Source organism: Phyllostomus hastatus, unplaced genomic scaffold (genome assembly GCF_019186645.2).
Source record: "Phyllostomus hastatus isolate PE091 unplaced genomic scaffold, TTU_PhHast_1.1 phas_contig_86, whole genome shotgun sequence".
Lineage (NCBI taxonomy): Eukaryota > Metazoa > Chordata > Mammalia > Chiroptera > Phyllostomidae > Phyllostomus > Phyllostomus hastatus.
Genome location: NW_025333977.1, coordinates 4,316,659 through 4,333,128, shown reverse-complemented (window position 1 = coordinate 4,333,128; position 16,470 = coordinate 4,316,659).

Sequence of the window (16,470 nt, the reverse complement as noted above, 5' to 3'; positions counted from 1 at the left end):
TATTCAATGTGATTTGATAGTTATTAATACTAGTTTGATCATTATTATTTATTCTTACACATCTCTAATATAAAATTCCAGAAAAGTATTAAATATAGTGAAATATATGAAAGTGTAAATGACATATTTCATTCTCATTGATGCTTATAGGTGTAATAAGATCTCAATATAATCAATTGAAACAAACTCTTCAATTTTCTATACTTATTATTTCTGAATCTTTACAAGGTAAAATTCTTAACTGACTTCAAATTTTGCCATTTTTGACACCAAGGGTTTTAATACAGTTTTCTTTAATGTTTTTTTCTACAGACCGTTCTGAATACCTAGCTTTCAATTTTTGCTCTTGGATTTTCAGAAGCATGTTCTTGGGGAAAGACATTTGTATTAATCTACAGCTACTGTCACAAGTAATTTTATAGCGATGTCAGTGTACTTCCAGTTACTGTTTTCCAAATAACCAAAAAAAATCACTTCAGCATTGAACCATAAAAGGAAGGTAATAAAATTATTAGTACAGCTACAAGAAACACTCCATAATTTTTAGCTATGTGAAAAAAAAGAAGTATACAGTATAGGACAAACATAGGTTTACAATTGTTTGTAAGGAAATAATACAGTAATTAATAAATAATAATATAAGAAAACTGTGTTTCATGTATTAACAACTGTAAATCTACTTTTGTCACTCTCTGTATATATAAATGTGAAAATATGTTTTTATAGGTAAGGTCTTAAAATCTATGAGGATGTTACCGAACAACAAGGGCTGAAGTGGAACAAGGGCAATACACTATTACCTGAAAGGAAGCCCCCAGGCTCATTGTGTCCGCCGCCAGAGGAAAGACATCTCTCAGTGCCAGACATTCGTGGAAAGGAAAGGAAATGTTTATTTAATGCTGTACAGACTTAAAGTAGTGACCTAATGTCTTCATCAAAATCTGAAAGTCCCTTAAAACACCCCAAAACACACACAGTCCTTCCTTCCCCCCTTTGCCCAGTCCAGGGTACCGTATCTCAGGAAAAGAAATAGGAGTCCATGGCTCAGGCAGCCCCCCATTCTTCCCAGTAATCTGTGCTCAGCTGGTAGGCCTCCCTCGATTCCTGACACCATCAGCTGTGTTGCCAGGTAAAGCCAGGTGTTGGTTCCCCCTTCTAAAGCTGCAGGGTCCACACTCTGGCAAAACTGTGATGTTCTCTCTTCTATTGCCACGGCCAAGTGGTCCTCTCTGCACAATGGCTGCAGGAGTCGCCACTCAGCCAAAACCATGTGGTTCTCCCTCCTCAGTGGCTGCAAGGAGGGAGGTCACCACTCTGCCAAAGCCAAGTGGCAGTTCTCTGCTAAAGCCGCATGGTGATTCTCTCTTGCAGGGCTGTGGGAGTCCCCACTCTGCTAAAGACTGAGTGGTTTTCCCCTCAATGGCTGCTGCATCTCAGTTTAAATCCCCACACCAATCTTCCTCTGCAGCCTCATTTCTGACTCCTCCCACAATCAGTTACACCTGCCAGCACTCCCATATCCTTCCAGCTTTGCTGAGCTGCCATCGTGAGTCTGGGCAGGCATGGCCCCATATCATGGAGCCAATCTTCTCCAAGCTCTCACACAGGTGCTGTACCTCGGGGACCTGCCCCCCAGTTATGTCTTGGTGGGGAAGTTACTTCCACCCCCTTGGCTTAGAACATGGCCACAACTATTTAACATATCTATGCAACCAGTTAAAGGTTATAGATGTGTAAAATGACCACACCAGAGGTTAGTTGCAAAGCTGTTGCTATGCAAAACAGCTCTCAAAGGCCCTGCTCCATGTGTCCCTTCCCCCAACCAACACATGTGCGGTGGGGGGGGTGAGGACATCCTAATATTTCCTGAACACCTTGAGTTCTGGACCCCATTCCAAATCCCTATTTGGGGTCCCCCTCTTGGCTGCACCCTGTTACAAGGAGAAGAATAGGCTGATATATAGCTGTAGAACTAATATGAATTCCCTAATACTGTTGTACTTTTCTTCAATTGTCCTTGTTCTGCTAACCTGGTTTTGTCCATGTCTGTCTGTCTGTCTGTCTATATTTATCTAATAATGTCTGCCTATCTATTATGTGTCTATCCATCTATCTATCATCTATCTAGTCTTTATTATTCTTAAAATAACAGGCAGTATAGAGAAGTTTTTAAATAAAAAAAAATGAAGGGTTAAGCTCTAAGTCTAAATATTAGCTTTATCAGTTTCAAACTATGTGAATTGAAACTATGTGAAATTGAGCAGGTCACATCAACTTTCACGAATCAGTTTCCTTGTATCGCTATAATTTCAAAGGACATTGTAACAATGTTTGTCCTATGTGGTTTGGGAGAGGCTGTTAAACACTATTTCATGTAAAACACCAGCATAAGAGTGATAATAGGCATTTAGTTTGTTTTATATGCCAAAGCTTCTTTTAAATACTTTACATGGTTTGTTTTATTTTCACAATTGCACTGGCATTTACAAAGAACAATGAAGGTAAGTGAATTTTACAAGACCACACAACTAAGTAGATCTGAGTTTTAAAACCAGGCAGTCTGACTTGAAAGGCAGGGCTCTTAGCATTCTTTCTACAAAGAACCGTAATGTCAATTTCCAAACCTTCAGTAAAATCACAACAGTAATGTTGAGTAATTCTGTATTCTTTAACTAATGTGGCATATGTCATGGTTCTAACTTGGCCGGAGTGTCCCCTCTGCTCTTCACTGTCATATTGTCTTCTCAGCCTTTGTCTTCCCAGTAAACAGAAGACCTGCTGCGTCCAACGTCCAAGAGGACTTTGCTCATTGAATTATTCTTTGAAACTACTGAGATAGTCTTCCTCATCCTGAAGCTGTATGAAGAAGAAATCTAAAGATCATTGGCCAAGGAGGAATAGCTCCTGCTCCAAGGCAGAGCTGGACTCTGACTGCCCTTTGTATAGTGGCAGGTCAATTTCTGATAAATCTTTTAACATTTTCCTTGGAGCAGTATATCTATTCAGTGTAGCTCATTGCCCTCCTAACAGAGATACAGACACCTTGCCTACAGTGCAGATGGCAAAAATTAGTCAAGTTCAAATGTAGTGACTTTCAGCTGTTTTGCAACTGTATTTTTCTCATTAGCCAGTACTTTCAGGGCAATATTGATTTTTAATGATAGCCATTTGTCTGGGTTATCATATTTTCTTTTTTTACATTTTTGCTTGGCATAAATTTTCTCAGTGATATTTTTAAATTACAAACATGCTTCTCATTCTCATTTGTCAGAAACATTACTTCACTGCTTTTATGGAAAGAAGATAAGGTATGAACATCATCACATATTAGCACATGTATGGAACTACGACTGCTTAAAATTCAGAGCTAACTCTTACAACTACACACCCTTCAAATCTACATGATTAATCAGAGCTACTTAAATCTTCTCGAATGGATCCTTCCCCCTTATTTTAATTTGCTCATATATTCCTCTCTACCTTGTATTACTATTTCTCCATCTTTGCTTATTAACTTCTTATTATTTAGAACACTTTAGGTAACCTACTTATTATTGTTGTCTGTTTATATTTGAAATGTAAATTCTTTTTAACATTTGTATAAAAGTTTAAATAAGACACTGGGAATAGTTTTATATTTGCAGAAAATACATTTTATCAGTTGTACTTTGCCTGTATTTTTATTTTTCATTAAACAATTGTGGTTAATTTTAAGAAATCAAAATTTAGAATGCTGTCATTTTGATTTCCAACTTACAAATGTGATAGAAAAACATGGAAAATGACTTTGACATTTAGTTATAATTTTTAGTTGATTTGAAAATGTAGCATTTGTTTTCTTTTTTTAAGATTTTATTATTTATTTTAGACAGAAAGGATGGGAGGGAGAAAGAGGAGAGAAATATCAATGTGTGGTTGCCTCTTGCACGCCCCCTACTGGGGACCTGGTCTGTAACCCAGGCATGTGCCACGATTGGGAATTGAACCAGCGACCCTTTGGTTTGTAGGCCGTCACTCAATCCACTAAGCCACACCAGCCAGGGCTGTTTCTCTATAATTTTAATGTGGTTACACATTATATAAAAGTTCATTTCTAAATGAGTAATATAAAAGGTAATTGTTTTCTATTTTTTTCTCCAATGGCCACTAATATCCCACACTAATATTTGTATTACTCTGTATCATCCTTCTATAGCACATATTCTTCATAATATATTTTAACTTTTAAAATTATTCTTAAATCTAATATTTATTGAGTCACACATGAGGTATATTCAGTAGAGAGAGTGCACTTAATAATAATTATATTATGTAGTTGTTGGTGGTTTTCCTGTTTTTAAAATATTTCACATAATTTTACTTATTTCTACCAAGAGTCCTCTGAGGTGACAGAAATACTTAACCCTACTCATTACTACTTCCAATTGACATGCACTGAGTTAATTTACCTCCTTTAAATCTAAGATTTTGTACATTGTATACCATAGCCTTCAGAGGGGCCTAGTTATCCCTCTATGCACTTTTCCTGCAGCCTAATAATAAGAGACAGGTGAACAGATTGATCTCATAAAAATTTATATTGTTTTCACTAGCAAAATGTTAATTCAACAAATAAGAAAATTCTTAAGCTTAAATTTTTGGTGGTTGCAGTGAAATCCTTACGTGCACACTGAAACATTTGTTATTAGTTTAGAATAAAGTAAATAGAATGTTACTTTTATTCCACAGAAGGACACTAAGTACATGGATGTCCACACACATCATGTGATTAATAATGTTGATTTAGAATGCATTTGTTAACCTATTTTGATAAGCCTTTTGTTGCTATGGAGCAGAAAGAATAACATTAAATAGAGCAAGCTTTTCCAATTTGCCTTAATTATGGTAAAACACAACTTTAATTTGGCCTCACTACATTAATTATCTTCTTTTATAAATTTTAATTTTCGGTAAAAATGTTCACTTTTTGTATTTTCTTTTGAAAAAGAGTCTTACTTTTCTTAATATTTCCATTTCACCTAAATAATTACATGTTGTTAAGAAGGAATAACTAATATGTGTTTTTATATTTTTCTAGTAAATGCTCTGTATTTAACTCTATCAAGGTCTTAGAAAATGTCAACTATTACCTTTACTATTATTGTTAATAGATGTTCAGACTGCTGAAGTATAACATTTATGAAAACATTGCATTATGTTTTACCTTCTATGGGTTTTTTATCCTACAATTAAATTAGTTCTAAAGACAAAAGTACAAAGTAAACCTGTCTTCCAATATCCAGATGAAACATTTCAAATATTCTTTGTCAATTGAGAAATAAAAGGACCTTAAAATGTATGAAGCACTGGCAGCATTACTTTCTAGTCCTATTAGACTGTTTTCTCTTGGCATTCAGTTCGTTAATTATCCCTTTCGCAACATTGAGCATTGCACTTAAAGGGTTTAAAAGAATCGCCTATGAACACCTAATCAAACACTTCTATGATGTTAGCCTCTTTCTCAAGGAAGGAAAATGTATTAGTTCATTCCATTTAAAAAAGCACTTGCTGTTAGAGTACTTTTCTCTCATAGTTAATTTCCATCCATTCTTCTATTGTCATAGCCCTTCTGCATCGCAGTTCGCTAGAAGAACTAGAAAATAGCTGACTTGGATGATGCTACCTTTTAGTAACCTTGCATGTGTAAGGAAACACTGACCACAATACCATAATAGCTCTCTCCTTTGCAGACTTAATAGTACTATTGTTTTTCCCTAATAGAACCTTTAAAATGTTATTGCTTATCTACTGATACATTCCAAACCCATCTGGAAATTGTGATAACATAATGCACTACGGCTCTGGGAATTTTAAAAAAGGTTTTTTTACCCAGGCTTTTGCACATAGAAGCGATGCAGCAAACGAAACCTACAAACCACACACACCTTCAGTCTTTAGTCGTGCCCAGGAATTCTGTTAGAATAGAATTAAAGGTTAGGAATGAGGTTTGATCATACCAAGCAGCACCTCTTCTGGTCCTAATCAGAGGCAGACATTTCCTGTAGGCCTCAAATATAGTTTGTGGTTAAATTTAAAATGTATCCATCCAGATGAGGCTCAAGCTACTTGGGTAGCTTGAATCAGTGGTTAGCTTAGTGAGACCTCTACAGTATTACTGGTATGTCTCACTGCACTTGACCCATATAACTCACTCTGCATGAGCCCCTGATCCTGTTCCCCATCAGCTCCTCAGTTGTCTTGGCTGGACTTGACCTTTGCCATAGCTATTTAGAATTTTCACCTGTTTGTTCATTTTCCTTATGTTTATTCAGGTCTTGATCATTACTTACCAAAAGTCTAGTAGCAGACAATAACAGATGCGGAAAGATACAAAACACCCTCATGAAGAATTAGTTGTGTGTTCAAAACTCATAAAAAAGACCTGAGACAAGCAGACCAGTGCACCAATGGCGGGGGCTCCAGAGAGGAGAGCTGACATACTTAAGCCAATCTTAATTATCAGTAGTGGTAACAGTTCTTCTTCCCCCGACAGTTCTTCTTCCTCCTATTTGAGGAATTAAATAAACACTAACACCGTGACATGAGTGGTGCCCTAGAAAACACTAGTTCCTTTGTTAACCTACTATTCACCTTGATTCATCTGAGTGGTACTAACCAGTTGCCACTTACACATGAGCGCAAGGTCATAAGTTCACAAGTCAGGGACCATATACGTGCCAGAAACCAAAGCACAGCAAAGGTTTCAATGATTACATGAGCAAATCAGATAAAAAAAAATAGACATCAGTAAAAGAAGGCCTCAAAATTGAGAAAACTTCTTTCTTAAAAAGTAAATTTACTTTTTGCTGAAATACGATGAAAATCAGTGGGTAAAAATTAGTAAGTTGGAATAAAACAGCACAACAGATGATTCACCCTGAGGGGCAGAGTGTTGGTCTAAGGGCAATAGTTAATGTTACATTTTCTTCTTTGATAACATTCTATCTCCTAGATCAGCTTCTCTATAATAGCATCAAATGATTTCTAATACTTTAATCATAGACAAAACATTGCTTATGGTTTATAAACATTTTCCACTTGTAAACATATATCTAGGGCACTTAAATTCATTTATTGTAAACACAGCTCATATATCTTATTCATTTACACATTCATCTGTTTATTTGATAATTATTTTTATAAGCATGTACTATGTAGGAATGACTTGAAATATAAAAATAAGACACACCATCTTGTGTCTTATAATAGATACAGATGTATAGATAGAGAGGTAGATAGCTAGGTAATTAAAATCTGGTGGATAGACAATAATGTATGATGCCATTTAACATATGCATGAATATAAGTATCAATAGCAAATTCCTATAATGAAGAAAATGGGAAATCTATTATAATAGTCATTCTATTTGCATAAGATCCAACTCAGATATACATTTAATAATATTGAATGTCAACCATAGTTGACAAATAAAATTTAAAATAAGAAATAAATTTTAAAGTAGGACTTAAGAAGTAACATTTATGGTTAAGTTATAGAAGTCCATGGATTACCTTCACTCCTTCACAAAAAATAACCTTTACAGAAACTACAAAATATCTCTATATGAAAAAAAGAAATTATACTTTTGCTTAAAACCATGATAAGGAACTATAAACATAAAGAAATTAAAAGAAGGAAACTCTACGGGGAGATGCTTGGGGGTAGGCGATTGAGGGATAAGGGGCAATTTTATACAAGGGTCCAGCTGCTGAGTTTGAGGTCAGAACATATATGGGAGCCAATGCAACCTAAGAAAGACAGCATTTGGACGGAATAGCCACATTGTGGCTGACTTTTGGCTGGTGTGTTGGATTGTGATCTGAAAGAACCCCAAATACAGAGTTAATCTTCTTAACGAGTAATTCTCTTTCAGGGGATTTTATGAATAAGCAGAAGGGAGATTTGGATTGAAAAATTAAGAGTAATCATGGGTTCTCATAGTTTGGTACTATCAAAATCTCATGATCTTGGCATCTCCTGGAATCACAATATCTCAAACTTAGTCTTCTTGAAATTGATTGTTCCAAAATATGATGATTTATAATTTTACAGCCTTGCAATCTTGAACGCTCACATTCTCACATCGTGACACTATCAATACATTGTAACATTGGTGATTCCAAAGTAATCAAAATAGCCACTCACAAAATCCATTTAGGATGCATATAAAGAACACAAGTCAATTTAAGGCTAAATAGTACACAAAGACAATGGATGACAAGGAAGGAAGAAGATTTGAACCCAAAATATTTATCCAAGAAACATAGTTGATAATAAACATTTCTCAAAAATGTTAAATAAACAGCTTTTCAGGTGAAAAGCTGAAATAATTTGTTACCAGGATGCCCACATTATAAGAAAAGCTGAAGGAAGATTTCTAGACTGAGGCAATACACCAGAAAGTGCACAACAGAATGAGTACCAAAAAGGAGTTAATGTAGTGGTCCAAATTTTATCATCCATCTATCATCATCTTTCTATTATCTTTCTATCACCTTTCTATGTTTACTTCAAGAAAAGGATTGTTGGTGGTTTAAAGCAAGACTCTAGCAAAATCCTATAAAGTTTATAACATATAAAATTAAACTATATGACAGCAGAATCATAAAATGTGAGTGTAGCACTCACCTTGTTTATGAAGTACCATAAGAATATTTTAAAGTGCACATTGATTTCTTAAAGGTGAATATTGTAATCTCGAAAGAATCTGCCCAAAACACACACATACATAATATAAAGCATGCATATATAGTTCTATATTTTGGAGACAGATATGTCCTATAAGAATGAGTAATGTTCATATCTTCTAAACCTGAACACTCAACTGACCTAAGATAATGATACCTCAACAGCAATGAACACATCTGTGTGATTCTAAATATTCTTATTCACTTAAGAAAAAAATCTCCTTGGAATAATGGCTGATTGTAGTTTAGGGACAGCAAAAATATAAGTTGAACTTGAATATATTGCTTCGTTAGAAAGCAAAAAACTGCTCAGCTAATGATGGAGATGTGTCAAAAGAATAAAGATACTCTATGGAGCCGCCCTTGAGTATGCCAGAAATTATTTTAACATGAACAAAATGAACCCAGTAGAATAGAATTCACTGGATAAAAAGGTCCATAAATAAATAAATAAATAATAAAGAATACATTTACCTGGCTTCCAAGTATTTCACGCTTAGTTTATATTAATATAAAATAGAAGACAGTAACATTATTAGGCAGAAATTTTGCAGAAAATAAACAATTTATCAAAATAAAAATAACCCCCATACAGTCATTTTCACCCAGTGGTAATTGTGTTTTCCTGAGTTATTGGCTTCTAGGGCGGAGGAGAAGGATGTTGCCAACACGCAATGCATAGGAACACTTCCCACAACAGAGAATATCTGGCCCAAAAGAGAGTTAGAAGAGAGGATAGGAAACGATAATAAATTCAGTACGGAGGTGGGGAGAAGAGGGTAGGTAATAGGATTTTTGAGCATGGGTGAAAGAAATTAAATATCAGTAACAGAACAGTACACAATCCTAATCATGGGATAATAAAGGTTGCCCTTAGTGACAGAGGGTTAGAGAAGAAAGGATATATTTGAGATGAAACCTGCAGAATTTAAAAACTGACCCACGAGGGAGTAATGGAAATGAACGAATCCATGGTCTTCAAGGGCTTCAGGTGGAGAGTGACTGATTATGTCCCAGATGGACTACTGATTTTCAGAAAGGAGAGTGATCCTGGCAGGAGGCGTGAAAAGTTCAGTTTGGGCCATATTTGACTTGGGTTACATGTGGGTTGAGAATTTTAAAATGCATCGTGTTTTAATATACATCTCTTTAAATCTGAGAGGGCCTTAAAACTTGGATATTATCAGAAAACTTGCATAGCTATAGGGGGAAGCACATGAACAGCCAAGATCACAGAAGAAAAGGATATTTTTAAGCGAGAAGAAGACAGAAAGTAGCAAAATGTTTCCTCCAAATTCAACCTGATTGTAATTTTCAACCAAATATGTCATCATCTATCTTAATAGATACGGGAGTGAGAAGGTAGAAAAGCAAAACTTGGAAACAATGCTCATTCTAGCAATGACTACATTTAGAATAGTATTCCTAAATGTTTTCAATCATAAATATACTTAAGCATGATATCTGTGTGAAGGTAATAAATAGAGATGATTATTTCTTTATGTAATATATCCATAAATGAAATATTCACGCAAAATAAATAAAAATCACTTGAATGTCTTGGGGATAGTTTTCTGTTCTCTCTTTTGTAATTAGATATGCAAAACTTGTTTTTCTGGGTCTCTGGGATTCTTTACTCTATGCCTTTTTGTGACATTTTGAAAATAGTATACCAAACAGAAAAGGCATGATCTGCCCTTTAGAAAACAATGGCACAAAATGCGTATGTTTTCAAGGCTGAACAAATGATTTGAAATGGATGAAATCTGTTCCAAACAAAGTGAATACATCATGAGTCACAAAACAGTAATTTAATTAGCTTTGTGATGATTTGTTTTTGAGGATTTTTTAATAAGTGCTATTTTTTTCCTAAAATATGTAATTTTAACATACCAGTTTCTTGAGTAGTCTGTGCATTACCTGGAGCTAATTCAGGATGTTATTTTTATTGCAAAGAGTCAGAGCATATGACAGGCCTCTCCAATGGAAAAACAATTTTAACAAAACTTTCCTTTTATAATTTGAAAGAAAGAATTTATTAATAAGTGTGTGACAGCTCAGGGAGCAGAGACGTTCACAAGGGACATTTCTGGATTTAGAGTTAACCACTGGGTTTATTTTGACCTTATCTGTCTTCTGCGCAATGTAGGTCTGGGTGTTAAGTATTTCATAGGCTTACAACTGGAACGTAAATGTTGTATTAGGATAAAGTAAGATAATGTATGTGAAACATTTGAATATAGATGTTATTTTTGTTATTGTCACAGCTTTGACATTTTGGAAAACCATCAGCCTGGCTTGTGTGAATACCAGTTACAATGATATTTGGCTTAATCTCTTACCTGCTCAGTTGAAATGTTCACACCGTACTCTGATTCACTTCATGGTGATTTTTTAACATAAATTGTAGTTTTAGGTATGAAGGTACTTCAAGTCAAAATATATTAGCACTTGACACATACTATATTTTTGTGCATATCGAAGAACCTTGACATTGGATTATTTGTGTGTGCCTGTGTCCTAAAGGTAACAAAACCAAATATTTGTGGAATATCTTATAGTCTAACTCAAAACAACTTTAGAATATAAGCCATTATTTAGTCATAGCACACTTTCAATTAAGTGTCTAGAATTAGTAGGCTGTTGTTATATATTCTGAGGACAAATGTCACGATCATGATTCGTAGGTTGTAAGCTATTTGTCTCTTGTTGAAGGTATCTGACCATACAAATATCAATGACCTCTCACTACCATATATACATGCCTTGTTTGCCATACCAGCATAATTCTGTTTTTCTCTAGGCTACATTTTTAACATATTATTTAATATAAATTTTACTCTATTACATAACTTAAATTATATATTAAACTGTTTCCTAACCATATTCCAGAATCAAGGACTGGGATGTATCCTCAAAACTTTTACAATAAAAAACTTTATATTATTTAATTGGATTTTAAATGAAATGACATCAATTCATACATTATTATTTCTCTGTACATTATTATGTTAGCTCTTGCTGCATAAATATGCTCAAATTTTGGAGAATCACACTAAAATGGTGTTAGTAATTAATATTTTATAAAGTTTATAATTTATCCTATGCTTTTAAATGTCTGAGTAAAATTCTCAAAAACAGTTTTAAAATATATGTTATATGCCAGATGCTATGATTAATTCATTTCATATAAATTTCGTTTTACAGATTGCTTGCTAAAGCATTACTGTTCTGTATTATAAATCGGTCTTGAGACACTAAGTGGTTGGGATACTTGGATAACAATTTACAAACTATAGGTGGAAGATTTAAGGTAGGTAATTCTGATTCAGTGAATGTTCAAGAAGTAATACCATAAGAAATAGTATTGTAACTCCACAATGCTACATTCTACTGACTTTAAAAATCATATGGTTTTGTGAGATAAATATCAATTTTAAATGCACCAACGCTTAACAGAATTTAAAATAGAATGTGAGCACCACCAGAGGATTGTTTCACAATGAAAACCAAGTAGCTGTACTACTCTTAACATTCCTAATTTACATTTCATTAAGAAGAAATGATCTATAATTATAATTACGCTCTTGAATCCAAAAAAACAGTCAAGATGTGTGATTTGGTGAAAGTCATTCGAAAACTTTTCTTCCAAAAGTAACATTTATTTCATCAAGGGGATATGTAGGTACTTATTATCAGACACAATAATTTCTTTAACCAGTTCATGCTCATCCTCAGAATATTTTTATCTACAGTTTTAAAAAAAATATTTTATTTATTTTTTAGAGAGAGGGGAGGGAGAAGAGAGAGAGAAAGAGAGAAACATCAATATGTGGTTGCCTCTCAAGTGCCCCCAATTGGGGACCTGGCTCACAATCCAGGTATGTGCCTTGACTGGGAATTGAACCAGTGATTCTTTGCTTTGCAGGCCGGCACTCAATCCACTGAGCCACACCAGCTAGGGCTCATCCTCAGAATTTTAACAATAAGCTTGGATGTCAATTTCTTAATATTTCAGGTTAGCACATATATATTCACTCTGGCTATGAAAGATAAGGAAGCAATTGACTTAAATCTCCATTGTTTCTCTCCTCCTTCCATTCCAAAGTTTGATGTTTATATAATTATGGGTAGTTTTCAGCTACATGCCTTTATTATCCATAGCACAATTTTATACAAAATTTGTATTTATTAATAAATTTTAGATAATGAAAAAAGTTGAAAGAAATTAGCACCCTTTCCCTCATGTGGTCATTCTTTATTTTCTCTTTTGGTATGATATTTTTATATTTATAAATAGTTATATTCTTTTCTATAGCAATAACCATGTTCTGGGTCTTGGCTATAGTTGATTCTAAAAATTAAATAAGAAGACAAAGAAATATAAAACAATTAAATTTATTTACATTATCATAACAGTGTATGTATAATTCACTACATAATTAAAGGTAAATTAGTCTACTATTGCATGCATGGACAACTCAAATGAAATGTCCTTAGCATGACAAATGATGATGGTCAGATTCTAGTATTTTTGAAGTAGTATACTTTCTGCCATTTTGTTTTCTTTCCCTTTTTTCCTTCTCAAGTATTATTTTTACTGTGTGATTTTTTTTTCTTAGCACTCTAAAACTTTACAAAGGTGTGTATAGGCATGGGTTTATAATTTATCCACTTCAGTGCTTGTTAGACAACTACTATGCTCAAATCTAGGAAGGTTTCCTCAATTATTTCTTTGATAATATTATTTTCTTCTAGTTTTTCAAGTTTTTATAGGACCCATATTACTTAGGTAATTTCATGTCTCCATTTTTAAAAGATTTTATTTATTTATTTTTAGGGAGAAGGGAAGGGAAAGAGAAAGGGAGGGAGAGAAACATCAATGTGCGGTTGCCTCTCGCGCATCCCCCACTGGGGACCTGGCCAGCAACCCAGGCATGTGTCCTGATTGGGAATTGAACCAATGACCCTTTGGGTCACAGGCTAGAGCTCAATCCACTGAGCCACACTAGCCAGGGCTCATTTCTCTATTTTTCATATCTTTTCCCTTATGTTTGTAGTTTCTATGTCTGACCTCTACTCTAAATATTTCAACAATATTTTAATTTCTAAATTTTGTGCATGCACATATTATATATGTGTATATGTATCTGAATAATTTTAAATGTTTAGTGTAGCATCCTTAATGGCTCTGGATCTAAAATATTTCAGCTCAAATTCTAGCTATGCTGCTAACTATATGCATAGATTTGTGCAAATTATTTTACTTATGTTTGTGCTTTGATGTCTCTATCTATAAAACAGATAAAACAGTAACTATGTGACAAAAGTGTTAAAAGAAATCACTTAGAATCATATCCTGGAAGGCATTCCTTGTGTATTTGAGACAAAATGTGTATTCTGCTGCTTTTGGAAGGAAAGTTCTGTATATCCCTGTTGGGTCCATCTAAAATAAATAATAGTGCAAGCCCAGTGTTTCCTCATTAATCTTCTGTATGCATGTTCTATCTATAGTTGAAAGTGGGTATTGAAGTTCCCTACTAGTAGTATATTGACATCTATTTCTCCCATTAGATCTGTTATTACTTGACAAATATATGTAGGTTCTCTAATATTGGGTGAATATATATTTTTAAAATTGCATTATGTTCATGGTAAATTGACCTTTTACCATTACATAAAAACATCTTTATCTCGTTTCTTTTTTTTTACTTAAAATCTATTTTATCTGATATAAACATAGTTACCCATGTTCTTTTATTGGTTTTATTTGTATAAAATATCATTTTTTCATCTCTTCAATTTGAGCCTTATGTATGTCCTTAATGTTGAAGTGAGACTCTATAGGAAGGATGTTATTGGGTCTTATTATTTTGCCCATTAGATACTCTGTGCCTTTTGATTTCAGAAAATGATCTATTTATTTTTTAAATAATTATTGATAGGTAAGGACTATTAATGCCATCTCTTTTTGTTTTGGCTTTTTTTGTAACTCCTTTGTTCCATTCTTCCTCTCTTTTTTCTTTTCTTGCTTTCTTTCTTTATGATGATTGTCTGTAGAGGTTGGGCTTGAGCTCCTCCCTTTTATCTTTCATGTATCCACTGCTGTTTTTGCTTTGTGGTTACCATAACAGTCTACTTTGAGCTGATAATAACTTTATTTATATACAAAAACTATGCCCCTTTACTGTTTTTTTCATATATTTTATAATTTTGATGTCACAACTTACTTCTTTTATATTGTGTATCCTTTACTAAATTATTAATGGTATTTTTTCTAATAATTTTGTCCTTTAAATATATACCTACTTTAAGTAATTAACATGCTACCATATTCTATGTTACCTATCAATACATATTATGGTATTAGAGTATTTTGAATTTCAGTATATACTTACCCTTACCAGTGTGTGTTGTTTTCTTTTTTACATTTTTATGTTACTAATCAGTGTTACTTTTTTTCAGCCAGAAAACGCCTTTTGTCATTTCTTATAAGAAGGTCTAGTGGTGATAAAATCCTTCAGCTTTGCTTGAGGAATTCTTTATTTCTCTTATTTTATAAAGGACAACTTTATCAGATAAAATGGTTTTTATTGGCAGTTTTTTTTTTCTCTCAGTGAATTGAATATATCATCCTCTTCTCTTCTAGCCTGCAGGGTTTCTGCTGAGAAACTGTATTATAGTCTTTTGGAGGCTTCTTTTCATGTGAGGCACTTTTTCTCTCTCGCTGCTTTAAAATTCTCTCTTTGTCTTTGATTTTTGACACGATGTTGTTTGCTGGAAGCTGGGTGAGCCAAATGGTAAGCACAGCAGGTAGCATTTGAGGTGAAAGCAGACCCAGATGACAGTCCGTGGGTAACAGAGATCTAAGTTGACAACCCAAAGGAGCTTAGCTCTTCCAGCAATGTGAATGATGTTAGAAGTGGATTTTTCTCCAGAGCTTCCAGATGAGAAATCAACCTAAGAAATACTTGGATTTCAGTCTATAATATCTTTCTGAATCCTAGACTAAAGCAGATCAACTTCAGAAAATAAGCAAAATCTGAAGAAGTTTTGAGGAGCAAGATAAAAACAAACAAACAAAAAGTATATAGAGGCTTCCTTGAAGATCAATGGAAATATTGGAATTTAAATTACTAACTGTTGAGATATTGACTAAATCAATGGCAAATAAATTATAACTATATACATTCAGTTTAAACAACAGTTTAGGGGAAAATACAAGTATAGAGCGATGGTATTAATGGAGATCAATAAGTGATATTTGCAGGGAAGGAGAATAGATAAGTGTGTACAATTGATCTTAAGAATCATCAAAAGACAAAAATCATTAAATATAAATGTAATAACTTATTATTTTATAAGTGAAGTGAATGTGAGTGTTATTTGATAGTTTTGTGATGGTGAAAATGACTTTACTAAAAATAATTTACTAAAATTATTTTGTTATTTTGTTCTTTATTATTATAAAGAAACAATAAGTTATTTTCTTTTATTGGTTTGAAACTTCCAGGAAAAGAACAATATATTTAACAGAGTGAATCAATAACACATTCCACAATTATTATTAATAGTTCTTAGAAAACATTGTCACTGGGTAAAATTTTTAAGAAGTCAAAGTTTATCTGTAGTGCACCAGAATGTTAATTTCTCTGTTATAAATGCAAATTTTTCTCTCAGAATCAATTTGGACTTTTTTCCTATTCTCTTGCATGTCCTATATATCCTATCACCTCATAAAAA